This window comes from Globicephala melas, chromosome X, assembly GCF_963455315.2.
Source record: "Globicephala melas chromosome X, mGloMel1.2, whole genome shotgun sequence".
Taxonomy (NCBI): domain Eukaryota; kingdom Metazoa; phylum Chordata; class Mammalia; order Artiodactyla; family Delphinidae; genus Globicephala; species Globicephala melas.
In genome coordinates, this window is record NC_083335.1 from 110243075 (window position 1) to 110255224 (window position 12150).

Genomic DNA, 12150 nt, shown 5'->3' on the forward strand with positions numbered 1-12150 from the left:
ATGTTCTTGAGTCTCCTGATTTGACTGAAAAGTTCCTGCAGTGACATAGTGATGACACCGTTTTGGTTTGACTTGTATCATGAAACCCTGCCCCACCCTAAAAACATTCAAATAAGATCATGTCCTTGGAAATAGTGCCACGGTTATCCTGTACCTTTGAATGCCCCCCCCCCAAAAAAAACCTGCCCATCCTCCGAGAAATTGTGACCTAGACTAAGGACAGTTCTTTCTTCCCTTTCCTTTGGCCCTCAGCCACTGACCCTTCTAGAAGAGCAGAGCCTCTTGCCTCTTTCCAGTTGGAGTTCCCAGAGGGAGAGGGAGAAAAGGGCCCAGGAGGTAGACGTCTCCCGAAAGCGCCCTCCGCAGGGGAGCCGGAGCGTGGTGTGACGCCCCCCCCTCCACAGAAGGTCCCACCCTGCAGCCGCGGGGGTCCAGGCTTCCCCAGGACCCAGGCAGGGCTCCCTGCCAGAGGTGGAAGCCTTAACTCTCCTCCTCCAAGCCCGAGGATGAAATTCTAGGAAGAAAACAAATACAGCTTATGTCATTACCACTGGAGTGTGGGTTTAATAAGCTGACCTGAAAATAAGGCATCAAGGTGGTTTTCTTTGGAAAAGAAATGGGAAGATTTGTCGCTTCATTTTGTCCCATTTACATGCTAATACTGCCCACTTATGGGCTCTTTCCTGTTCTTTCTAGATCTTGATTTCTTAAATTACCTCCTTCTTGGAGACAGGAATCCAGTCAAAGGAGATTGGGCCTGAGGCTGGGAGGCACAGGGTGTAGTCCCGGCTCTGTCTCTTAGTAACTTCAGGCAGTCATTCCATCCCCCACCCCAGTCCTCAGTGCCCTCGGCAGTAAAATGAATGGAACTCGGCTTCATTTGGTAGAGGGATAGTGTATTAGCCAGGGTTCTATAGAGTAGCAGTTCCCCAACCTTTTTGGCACCAGGGACTGGTTTCGTGGAAGACAGTTTTTCCACAGACCGGGGCAGGGGTGGTGGTTCAGGTGGTAATGTGAGTAATGGTTCAGGCAGTAATGCGAGCGATGGGGAGCGGTGGGGAGCGGTGGGGAGCGGCAGACGAAGCTTCACTCGCTTGCCTGCCGCTCACCTGCGTGGCTGCCTGGTTCCTAACAGGCCATGGACTGGTACCGGTCCGCGGCCCAGGGGTTGGGGACCCCTGCTCTAGAGAAACAGAGCCAATTGGAGATATAGAAAGAGGGAGATAGAGATATTTATTATGAGGAATTACCTCATGTAATTATGGAGGCTGAGAAGCCCAACAGTCTACCATCCGCAGGCTGCAGACCCAGGAAAGCCAGTGGTGTAATTCGGTTTAAGTCCAAAGGCCTGAGAACCAGGGGAGCCAATGGTGTAGATAGATCAGAGAAGATGAGATGAGGTGTCCCAGATCAAGCAGTTAGGCAAGAGAAAGAGGGCAAATTCCTCCTTCCTCTGCCTTGTGTCCTGGTCAGGCCTCGGTGGATTGGGTGGTGCCCACCCACAGTGGGGAGGGCGGTCTACTTGACTGAGCCCACTGACCCAGATGCTAATCTCATTCAGAGGCACCCTCCCAGACACACCCAGAAATAATGTTTAATCTGGGCACCCTGTGGCCGGTCAAGTTGACACACAAAAGTAGCCATCACAGATGGCTACATTTGTTGCCATTTCTAGGAGCAGTTGCTTTGCAGGGATGTAAAGTATGGGAAGCCAATCTCTAGGCTTTGGGCTGGACCAGACCTGCAGCCCTTCTCGGCCCTTCTGTTCTTCGGCAATGCAGTATCACCTTTTGCGCTCACCTCTTTTTCAGCTGATGCTCATAGCCTCGTGTTCCAGGGGGGTTTTTTAAACTCTTTATTTAGGTATAATTGACATACCGTAAAATGCACCTGTGTACACACAAGTCAGTGATTTTTAAGAGTTGTGCAGCCATCACTACAACCCAGTTTTAGAGCATTTTCATCACCCCAAAATATACTTGTTTCCAGACAATGCCTGTTCCCATCCCAGCCCCAAGAAACCACTAATTTGCTTTATGTGTTATAGATTTACCTTTTCAGGACTTTTCATAGAAATGGAAGGATACAATAATGTGGTCTTTTGCATCTACTTTCTTTCACTTAGCATGATGTTTGTGAGGTTCACCCATGATGTAGCAAGTATCAGTAGTTCTTTTTTATTGCTGAAAAGTACTCTAGTGTATGGATATTACACGTTGTATTTATATATTCCCCAGTTGATGGACATTTGGATTGTCTCCACTTTTTGGTTATTATTCATAATGTTGCTATAAACATTCAAGTACAAGTCTTTGTGTTGCAAATATGTCTTCATTCCTCTTGGGTAGATACCTAGGAATGGAATTGCTGGATCATATAGTAAATATATGTTTGACTTTGTAAGAAACTATGAAAATAATGTTCAAGGTGGCTGTACCGTTTTACATTTCCATCAGCAATGAGAGGTCTGGCTTCTTCACATCATCATCAATACTTGGTATTGTCTGTCTTTTTATTATATCAATTTTAGTGAGTATGGAGTGGTATCCTATTGTCGTTTTGTATTTCCCTAGTGGGTAATGATGTTGAGCATCTTCTCATGTGCGTATTAGCCATTCTTAGTCTTTTTTTGGTGAAATGTCTATTCAAGTCTTTTGCTTATTTTTAGTTGGATTTTTTAGTCTTACTGTGGAGCTGTAGAGTTCTTTGTGTATTCTGGAAGCAAGGCTCTTATCAGAGACTTTATCAATTACTTCTTTTATGGCTCATGCTTTTGGTGTTGTATCTAAGAACTCTTAGCCTAACCCAAGGTCATGAAGAATTTACTCTTATGTTGCCTTTTAAAGTTCTATAGTTTTGGCTCTTACATTTATTTCTCTGACCCATTTTGAGGTAATTTTTGTGTCTGGTGTGAGGTAGGGGTCCAGCTTCTTTCTTTTGCATGTGGCTATCCAGATGTCCCAGCACCATTTCTTAAAAAGACTATTCCTGGGCTTCCCTGGTGGTGCAGTGGTTGAGAGTCTGCCTGCCGATGCAGGGGGCATGGGTTCGTGCCCCGGTCTGGGAAGATCCCACATGCCGCGGAGCGGCTGGGCCCGTGAGCCATGGCCGCTGAACCTGCGCGTCCAGAGCCTGTGCTCTGCAACGGGAGAGGCCACAGCAGTGAGAGGCCCGCATACCACAAAAAAAAAAAAAAAGACTATTCCTTCCCCATTGAATTTTCTTGGCACCTTTGTCAGAACCAACTGATCATAAATGTAAGGGTTTGTTTCTGGACTTGAAATTCTATTCCATTGACTTGTATGTTTACCTTTATGCCAGTACCACGCTGTTTTGACTACTGTACCTTTATAGTACATTTTGAAATTAGGAAATCTGATTCCCCCAACTTTGTTCTTCTTTTTCAACACAGTTTTGGCCATCTGGGGCCACTTGCAGTTCCATATGAATTTGAGAATCAACTTTTCCATTTCTACAAAACAGGCCATTGGAATTTTGATAGGGATTGCGTTGTATCTGTTTATCACTTTAAGACTTAACAATACTAAGTCTTCCAATCCAAAAACACAGGGTGTCTTTCCATTTATTTAGGTCCCCTTTAATTTCTTTCAGCAGTGTTTTATAGCTTTCTGTGTACAAGTCTTTTACCTTCTCAGTTAAATTTATTCCTGGATATTTTATTCTTTTGGATATTCTTGTAAATGAAACTGTTTTCTTAATTTCCTTTTCAAGATTTGTTTTTAAAAAATACCTTTTGGGACTTCCCTCGTGGCGCAGTGGTTAAGATTCCACGCTCCCAATTCAGGGGGCCCAGGTTCGATCCCTGGTCAGGGAACTAGATCCCACATGCATGCTGCAACTAAGAGTTCACATACCGCAACTAAGGAGTCCATGTCCATGTGTTGCAACTAAGGAGCCCACCTGCTGCAACTAAGACCCAGCACAACCAAAATAAATAAACTAATAAGTAAATATTTTTTAAAAAACTTTAAAAAGAAATACCTTTCACAGAAATCTTTAACACATCATATTTTGCTTCGTAATTCAGTATTTGAGTTAAAATGTAATTCAGTTTTTGATCAGAGATCCATAAAAATGACTTCATATATTATTTTCATCCATTTTCATTCTTAGGCTATCTTCTACTGCTTTAGAGATAACAAAGATAGACCCTATCAGCATTTTATCACTTCAGAAGACATATTTATATGATGAACAATCAAAAACAAGAGTGAAAATATAGGCTTTATGAAAACGAGTGAAAATGTAGCCAACCCCAAGAGACTACTTTATCTATTAAACCTTGGAACTTCCTGGTAGTTTGTTATTATTGTACATAGTCCACAGGTATTCTTTGTTTGTTTTAATTTTCCTTTGTAAATATAACCATACTTTCAAAGTTACGTTATATTTTGCAGGTTGATTCCCTCCAGGAAGTAGACTCTGAGACTGAGTTTAGTGAACAGATTTATTGAGGAGTGCCCTTGGGATCACCTCTGAGGGAGAGGAGAGCAGGAAGCAGGACTGGGAAGAGAGAGAAATCCATCTGGGATGCAGGCTCAGTGGCAGCCTTGGCCAATCCCCCCTGGGGAGCTCTGAGCTGGAATGACCTTTTGGAGTAGTTCTGAGTTGGGATGGGATGGCCAAGCCTTTATTCTCCTGTATCCATCCCTCACTGGAAGGAGAGTGACATTGAGTGAAGTGCTCTCTGCAGCTGAGGCAGTTCCAGAAGGGGCTGACAGCAGGGGTGAGAGCTGCAATGCTCCTGGTAGCTGGGGCAGCACGTCCTTCCTTGAAGGGGGGATGTGGGTGTACGCCTGAGTGTCCACCAGCTTATAACCATTTTACTTGAGAAATATGTAAATCATATATACCCCAAGACTAAGCATGTACCTCGAAAGCTGAGATGCACAGAAATAATTTTTTCCTTTGAATTGGTGGGAAATTATTTGGAAGCTGTGCGTAGCCTCACCAGAGAGGAAGCATGGGAACATAAACCTTCCTTGTTCCCCAGGAAAATTACTAGCAGAAGATGAGGTTTTCCACCCAATACTTCTAGAAGAAATTGTTCAAAGTAAACTAGACCTTACTTTCATTTGTCATGTCCTAAAGCTAGAGATCAGAGATGGTTTTTTAAAAGCAGAGTTAAATTTCCAAGCTAGGATCATGTTACTAAAAAACACCTTATTAAAAAACTAATCTGGTTCTTGACCTCTGGACTAGGTGATTATTTTTTCCTCTGGAAAGCCAGTGAGATTTGAAAGAAGCTCATTGTTCCCATCAAAATAGTTACCTCTATGATCCCAGTGAAGTGAAAATTCTTTGAGAAACAGACATTGGCAGTATTGGGGGTATTGTCTACAATACTGGAAGTCTTTTACCTGGCTTACAAGCACACTGAGGCCTCAAGTTTAGAATAACAGAATTTCTCCTGGTCCTTCCCTCTTGCCTTCCTCAGTTCTTCAGGTTTTTTTGGCTTGGGATCCAGAATTACCAAGGATGATGTCGATTGCTTAGGGACACTTTGGTAAAAAGGCAATAAATTTCTTTTCTACTTTCCATATCCTTTGGGTTTTCTGAATTCAGAATCAGAATTTCTACCACTTTTATTATGAAGACTCAATTTCAAACAAGAAGGCTAGCTCTCATAGTAGATGGAGAATTTTATTTTACGCACTGAATGTGATTTATGTAAAAATTTCTGCCCTTTGAATATTTATTTCATTTGTATAGCTGTTTTTTATTTCTACCTCATCTTAAGTTCTCTGTTCAAGTCTTTTGTCTTTTTTTCCCCTTCATGCCTGTGGTCTGTGTTCTCTTTTAAATTGGAGTACTCTGAATAAATAAATAAGTTGGAGTACTCTGGAGGTGTGAACCATAAAACTTTCTCTGTACCTCTTGAATATCACAGGAGTAATGTCACATTTCACAGGGCCAATGTCAGAACTGAGATAGAAATATTTAATTCTGCCTACTAACTGAATAAGTCTTTAGTGTCCCATGATACCCATTTATTTTCTTTAAGATGTAATTCACATACCATAAACTTCTCCATTCACTCATCTGTTGGTGTTGGGCATTTTGTTTTGTATGTCATGTCCGTGTCTATTTAAGGATATTTCACAATTAAGCTGGAATGACAGTGACAAGAAGTCTAGGAAGGGAGGGGGAGGACATGAGATTTGCCTGGCTCTGTGGTCATCTGTGGGCCAGTTGGTTAACCTTGCTGGGAATCGGTTTCCTCCCTTATAAAATGAGATGGTTATTAATAAGGTGATTACTGTGATTTGTGCCAGCTCTGAAATAATTCTCTGACTTTATGATAGCTATTCTGTTATTTGAACAAAGCAGATGGACTCTTGGAATAGCTCAGTTGGTGCTACATGGTATGTTTCCAGCAGGGGTATCTTCATTCACCTTTCAGTGGCACAGTAGTCTGATTATCCAACTGAAATTGTTACTCAGCTTCTGTATATGCATTTGTTCCTCTTATGACCAGGCCAGTATAGAAAGATAGCAATGTAGAATGCTATTTGCATTGATCTTAAAAAAAATGCATTTCCCTGATATGCAAGCATGCTGATTTTTAAAAATTCTCCTTTAACTGACTAGACAAAGAATTGTACCTTGTAATCATTTTGTTTTAGAGTGATACCTGACCTAGATTTTCTTCCTTAATAAATTGACTGTGTCAGACATGGTTACGTTAAATAATTTTTTAATTGTCTTAGGTTTGCGCATTTGCTCCCTAAGTTTTCTTGGGAACAATTTTCTATGCTGTTTAAATTCTAGTTTTCACTAAGGATTTGCAGTCCATTTGTATTACAAGATTTAAGCTCCAAAGCTTGAATCTGCCAGCAATCAAGGTATGCATTCTTCCATAAGTGCTCAGAAATCAGCTTACCTCATGGGTAGTATTAAACCACCTTCCATCTGCCTTAGATTTTTCCCCCTTCTTTTGAGTAAGCCATTTGTTGACTGATTAAATGTTTGTATCATTACTTTTAAAATGTTCCCTGGAAGGTCAAGCTGAAAGTCTCATCATGAGTTGGTTGGGATAAATTCGTACACATTTTATTTGCTCCAAAGAATTAATTTATAAAACTTGTGCTGTTTTTGACCAACTATGTGAGCTGCTGCTAGCCATAAACAAAACTAAGTGCTGGTGTAATGAGGCCCCTTCACTTGTGTTTCTGTGCTGGCCTTCCTGGGCTGCTGGCCTTCCTGGGCTGCTGGCCTTCCTGCACAGGGTGCCTGCAGAGGAGCCTGCTGGGGGGTGCGTCCCATGTGTTCTTGTTTAGTGGCCATGGTTGAACCTGATGGGCAATTAGGTTGGGACCCCAACATGCTCTGCTCTCCTGGGCTGTCCTGGAGAATCCAGACAGTTGTTTATGGATGGGACTCACACTATTATCATGGAAATGTTCGTATATGAAGCCCACTGAAGAATCTCTGATGTTTTAGGGCTACAGGTAGGCTGTTCTATGTGAAACATCTGCTTGGAGTCCAGAACAGGGTTTTTTAAATTTTGGGGGCCTGGGACTCCTTTGTCAGTCTGGAGGAGCCTATGGACCCCTTCTCAGAATGTATCTTAAAGTGCTTAAATAAATACAAAGGATTACAAAGGAGACCAACTATATTTCAGTATGACTATATTTATACTGAAATATGGTTATCAAAAATATTTTTAAAGTTGTATATTGTAATCTATGTCCTCCTTTACTGATGTCTCAAATAATAAAATGAAGCAGCAAGTCTAAAAACTGTCATAATTTTGGAGTAGTGATAAGTATAAAAGTTATTTTGAGATCTCTGTAGGAACTGTAATATGACATGAAAAATTCTGTGACTTCTATTAGTAACAAAGTCCCATGTCCTGCTAAAACAAGAATGGGTTACCTACATTCCTGATCGAAGACTGTGTTGCATTTTAATTAAAGGCAAATGATGACAGAGGTGGAATTTTTTTTTCTCATTCAAGTTCACAGACCCCCAAGAATTAATGGGCTCCGGGTTCAGAATTCCCGGTCTGGTCTGGTCTAGAACTATCTAACATAGCTAGTACTTTTATTGGATGTCCACTATGTGCCATGACCGTCTTTAAGCCTCTATCACTTAAAGAAATTGACAGTATTATTGTCTTCATTTTAAACATGAGAAAACTGAAGTTTAGGTGGATAAGTACATTTTCCAAGGTCATCATCTAGTATGGAGCAGAGTTGGGATTCAATCTTTGGCTATACAAATTGTCCACTATCTTGCTACACTTGAGCTGATATGATACTGACTTCCTATTTCAATAATCATAAGTTACTTCTTTTTTACCTAACTTAGCAAATGTGGAAAAAAAAAAACCCACTACCCAGCTCTCCTGAGACAGTGGTGAAATTGAAGTGCCTTCGTGTACTACCAGTGGGAGTATAAGCTGCTCCATCCTTTTTGGCAGCAACTTGGCCACACATATCAGGAACCTTAAACTTGCTCTAGTAGTCTCACTCCTGGGAAGCTATTCTTAGGAAAAGACCACAGTGTAAATATGCACCTATACCATATGCAAAGGTGTTCATCTCAGTGTATAGTAAGAAAAATTTCAAAACAAAGTTAAATGATAGAATGATGAAGTACATTATTCACCAGTTGGTATATTAGGCAGGCATTAAAAATTATGGCATTTTTATAACCATACTTTTGTAATGAGAGCTTTTTTAAAGATACCTATTATTTAACCTAGTGATGCTACGGGATGAACTGTTCATTGTGGTGATATTTGTAGATGGTAGTAGTTTGGGAAATCTCAGGTGCTGAGTTTAGAACTAAAAACTTCAGAGGACAGGTTCCTCTACTCCCTACCCTCATAGTGTCAGAGACCAGTGGCTTTTACTCTGCTCTCTGACTTCGCTTACTGTATCAGAATCATCCTTTTGGAAATACTTGAAGGGTGTTTGGAATAAGGGTTTACATAGTTATGTGCCTAGCATACTGGTTCTAATGCCCCTTTATGTAGGAAACTAAGCTGCCTTTGTTAAATTTGTTTTAATGAGCTGGATTCTTAGATGTTTCCATTTATAAATGTAACAATTACAAATATCCAAGCCTGGTTTGCTATTGAGCATGTGTTATGCTAATCAATGTTTTTCTTTTTAATTTTGCGTCTCCCCCACCAACAAAAGTCTGAATGTGTTCCATCATTTGAAGGTGTTTGGGCCTATTCTTTGTAAGAACAAAAGTACTGCACTCAAGAGCCTGTGCTTTCATTTGGAAGTTTATGAATTGCTTTTTAAAATGTAATCATGAGCCCCAATTTCCTTCTGTAAAATTTCTTAAACTTCTATATACACTTTATGAAAGATTTTCTCAAAGGAAGTATTTTTACTTTCCCAAGGCTCCAGATACCTGCTGTCTCCTCAGTCCTGTTCGTTAAACTTGTTCAGTTGTTTTTAGAGTTCATGCGTTCCCTTTCTTTCTCCTTATTTTCTCAAACTGAGACTAAATGTTTGCTCAGAGGATCAGATCCGCTCCAGCTGTGGGCAGGCTTTCACCAGCCTCCACCACTGCTGCTCTGCCCACTTGAGCCATAACCTGTGACAGCACAGAGCATATATTTGTCAAAATCTTATTTTTTCACACCTCATTATTGCGGATTAGAGCAGGACTGGGGCAAAGTTAACTTTTGTGCTATTTGGGTAGAATAGGTTTGCTAAAGGAAGACTGTCAAGATTTCAGCAGAAATATTTGTTTTGGAAATAGTTTTAAAACCTGTAACAATTCTATCCAAATAGGTTGGATTCCTGCACCTTCAACTTACCTACTTCTTATGGATACTCAGGTTTATTTAGCTGTAATCTTTGTATGTATTTTTGTTAGAATTATTACTCTGTATAATATCTTTTAACAAAGCTGAGAGAAGAAAGGAAAATAAGTACTTATAGTTACACTAACCTGTTTGTTTACCATTTCTGATTCTTTTCATTTGTTTCTGTGGATTCAAGTTACCAAATGGTGCTATTTCCTTATTCCAATACAGCTTTGTTTCCACCTACATCTTTTGTACTTCTAGTGTCAAATATATTACATATCTATATGTTACAGGCCCCAACATATGATTATATACATCATCTTATGCAATTGTCTTTCAAACCAGTTAAGAAAGAAGAAATTAGCAACTATGTTGTCTCTTACAGTTACCTGTATAACTAACTATACTGCATACTTTGTTTTTATCATGTGAATTAAAATTACTGTCTGGTGTCACTTGCTTTCAGCCTGAATAGCTTCCTTTAATATTTTTTGTAAGACAGGTCTGCTAGGAACAAATTATCTCAGTTTTTGTTTACCTGAAAATGTCTTTATTTCCCCTCAGATTTTCTTTCAGATCCTTTATTAGGGTGTTGAAATTTTCTCTAAAGACTTTGTATACTTTGAGTGACGTTAGATTCACCTTTATTTTTAGATTGATTTTTTTTTAAGGGTGCGCCACACGGCGGGCAGGATCTTATTTCCCCAACCAGGGATCAAACCCGTGCCCCTTGCAGTGGGAGTGCGGAGTCTTAACCACTGGACCGCCAGGGAAGTCCCTCGTCTTCATTTTTAAAAGATAGTTTTGCTAGATATAAGATTTTTAGTTCACTTTTTTTTCTCTCATCACTTTGAATATGTCGTCCTACTGCCTTCTAGCGTTCACTGTTTCTGATGAAAAGTCAGATGTTTTTTATTGGATTGCCCTTGTACACGGTAAGACACTTGTTTCTCTTGCTGTTTTCGAGACTTTGTCTTTCACAATTTTGACTACAGTGTATCTGGGTGTGGATCTCTTTGAGTTTATCCTACTTGGAATTTATTTAACTTCTTGGATATGTAGATTCATTTAATCAAATTTGTGAAGTTTTCAGCAATGATTTCTTTCAGTATTTTTCTGCTGCTTTCCTCTCCTTTCAGGACTCCCATTGTGAGTTGTGTTTGTTGGTGCACTTGATGGTGTCCCACATTTCTCTGAGGCTCTGTTCACTTTTCTTCATTCTTTTTTCTCTCTGTTCTTCAGTTTGCATAATCCCTATTGATCTGTCTACAAGTTTACTGATTGTTTCTTCCACTTAAATTTCCTGTTGGGGGCCCCTTCAGTGGATTTTTAATTTTGGTTATTATGCTTTTTAAGTCCAGAATTTCCATTTGCTTCTTCTTTGGTAATTCCTGATTCTTCATTGATATTCTGTATTTGATGATGCATGGTAGTTATACCTTTAATTTGTTAAGTGTGGTTTCCCTTAGTTCTTTGAACATATCTATAATAGCAGTTTTCAAGTCTTTGTCTCCAAAGTCCAAAAGGACCCAGGGGGTCCTTTCAAAGGCAGTTACTTGGTGCCTGCTGTTTCTCCTGTATACAGATCACACTGTACTGTTTCTTTGCATGTTTTGTATTTTTTGTTGCTGAAAACTAGACATTTTAGATAATGTAGCAACTCTGGATACTGACTTTTCTCCCTCCTGCCTCTGGAACTTGTTCCTGTTTGCTGGTTTATTTGTTCAGTGACTTTGCTGGACTAGTTCAGTGAAGCCTATTTCCTCCAGTGTGCAGCCTCTGATGTCACTCCTCAGAAGGTGCAGCCTTGAACATGCACACAGCTACCCTCACCCTCCTATCCCCACCTGGGGATGACAGTGGTTATAGCTGGGCTCTCTTTGACTATATCTTTCCCCAGTTTCCCTGTTAAGTTTCTGACTGATCTTCCTCTATTGATATTACATCCAGTTGTTAGTCTCCCCTAATTGTTAGCTGATTGCTTTATTGTTTTTGCCAATCACCGGAGACATAAATGTTCCACAGTCTAATATCATTAACATTGGGCTTCTTTGCAGGGGTAGTTTTTAAAGCTGGTCTTTACGATTCACTCTGACCGCAGGAAGCCTTTCATAACTCTCTCTTCCCCTGTTTCTCTTTGTTAAACTTCTAGCTTGTCTACCTTTCACCCATTGCTATCATGGAGCTACCAGCCTCCTCTTAATTTCTTGCCATAAAAATCTCCATTGTCTTTGACAGTGCCTGTAGGTTTGAACTTCTCCATGCTATGTTTCACATAAAGTCAGTCCCCTTAGGGAGAGCTGCAAAGCTCTCTGTTCTTACAGCATGCCTCTACCCTAGGCAGAGCCTCTGCA

At 40.4% G+C, this 12150-nt stretch overlaps 1 protein-coding gene across 1 annotated transcript in view; it reads left to right on the forward strand.

The window, feature by feature from the left end:
* The window catches only part of MAP3K15 (mitogen-activated protein kinase kinase kinase 15), a 148575-nt gene that overhangs the window by 34183 nt on the left and 102242 nt on the right, over positions 1 to 12150 (forward strand).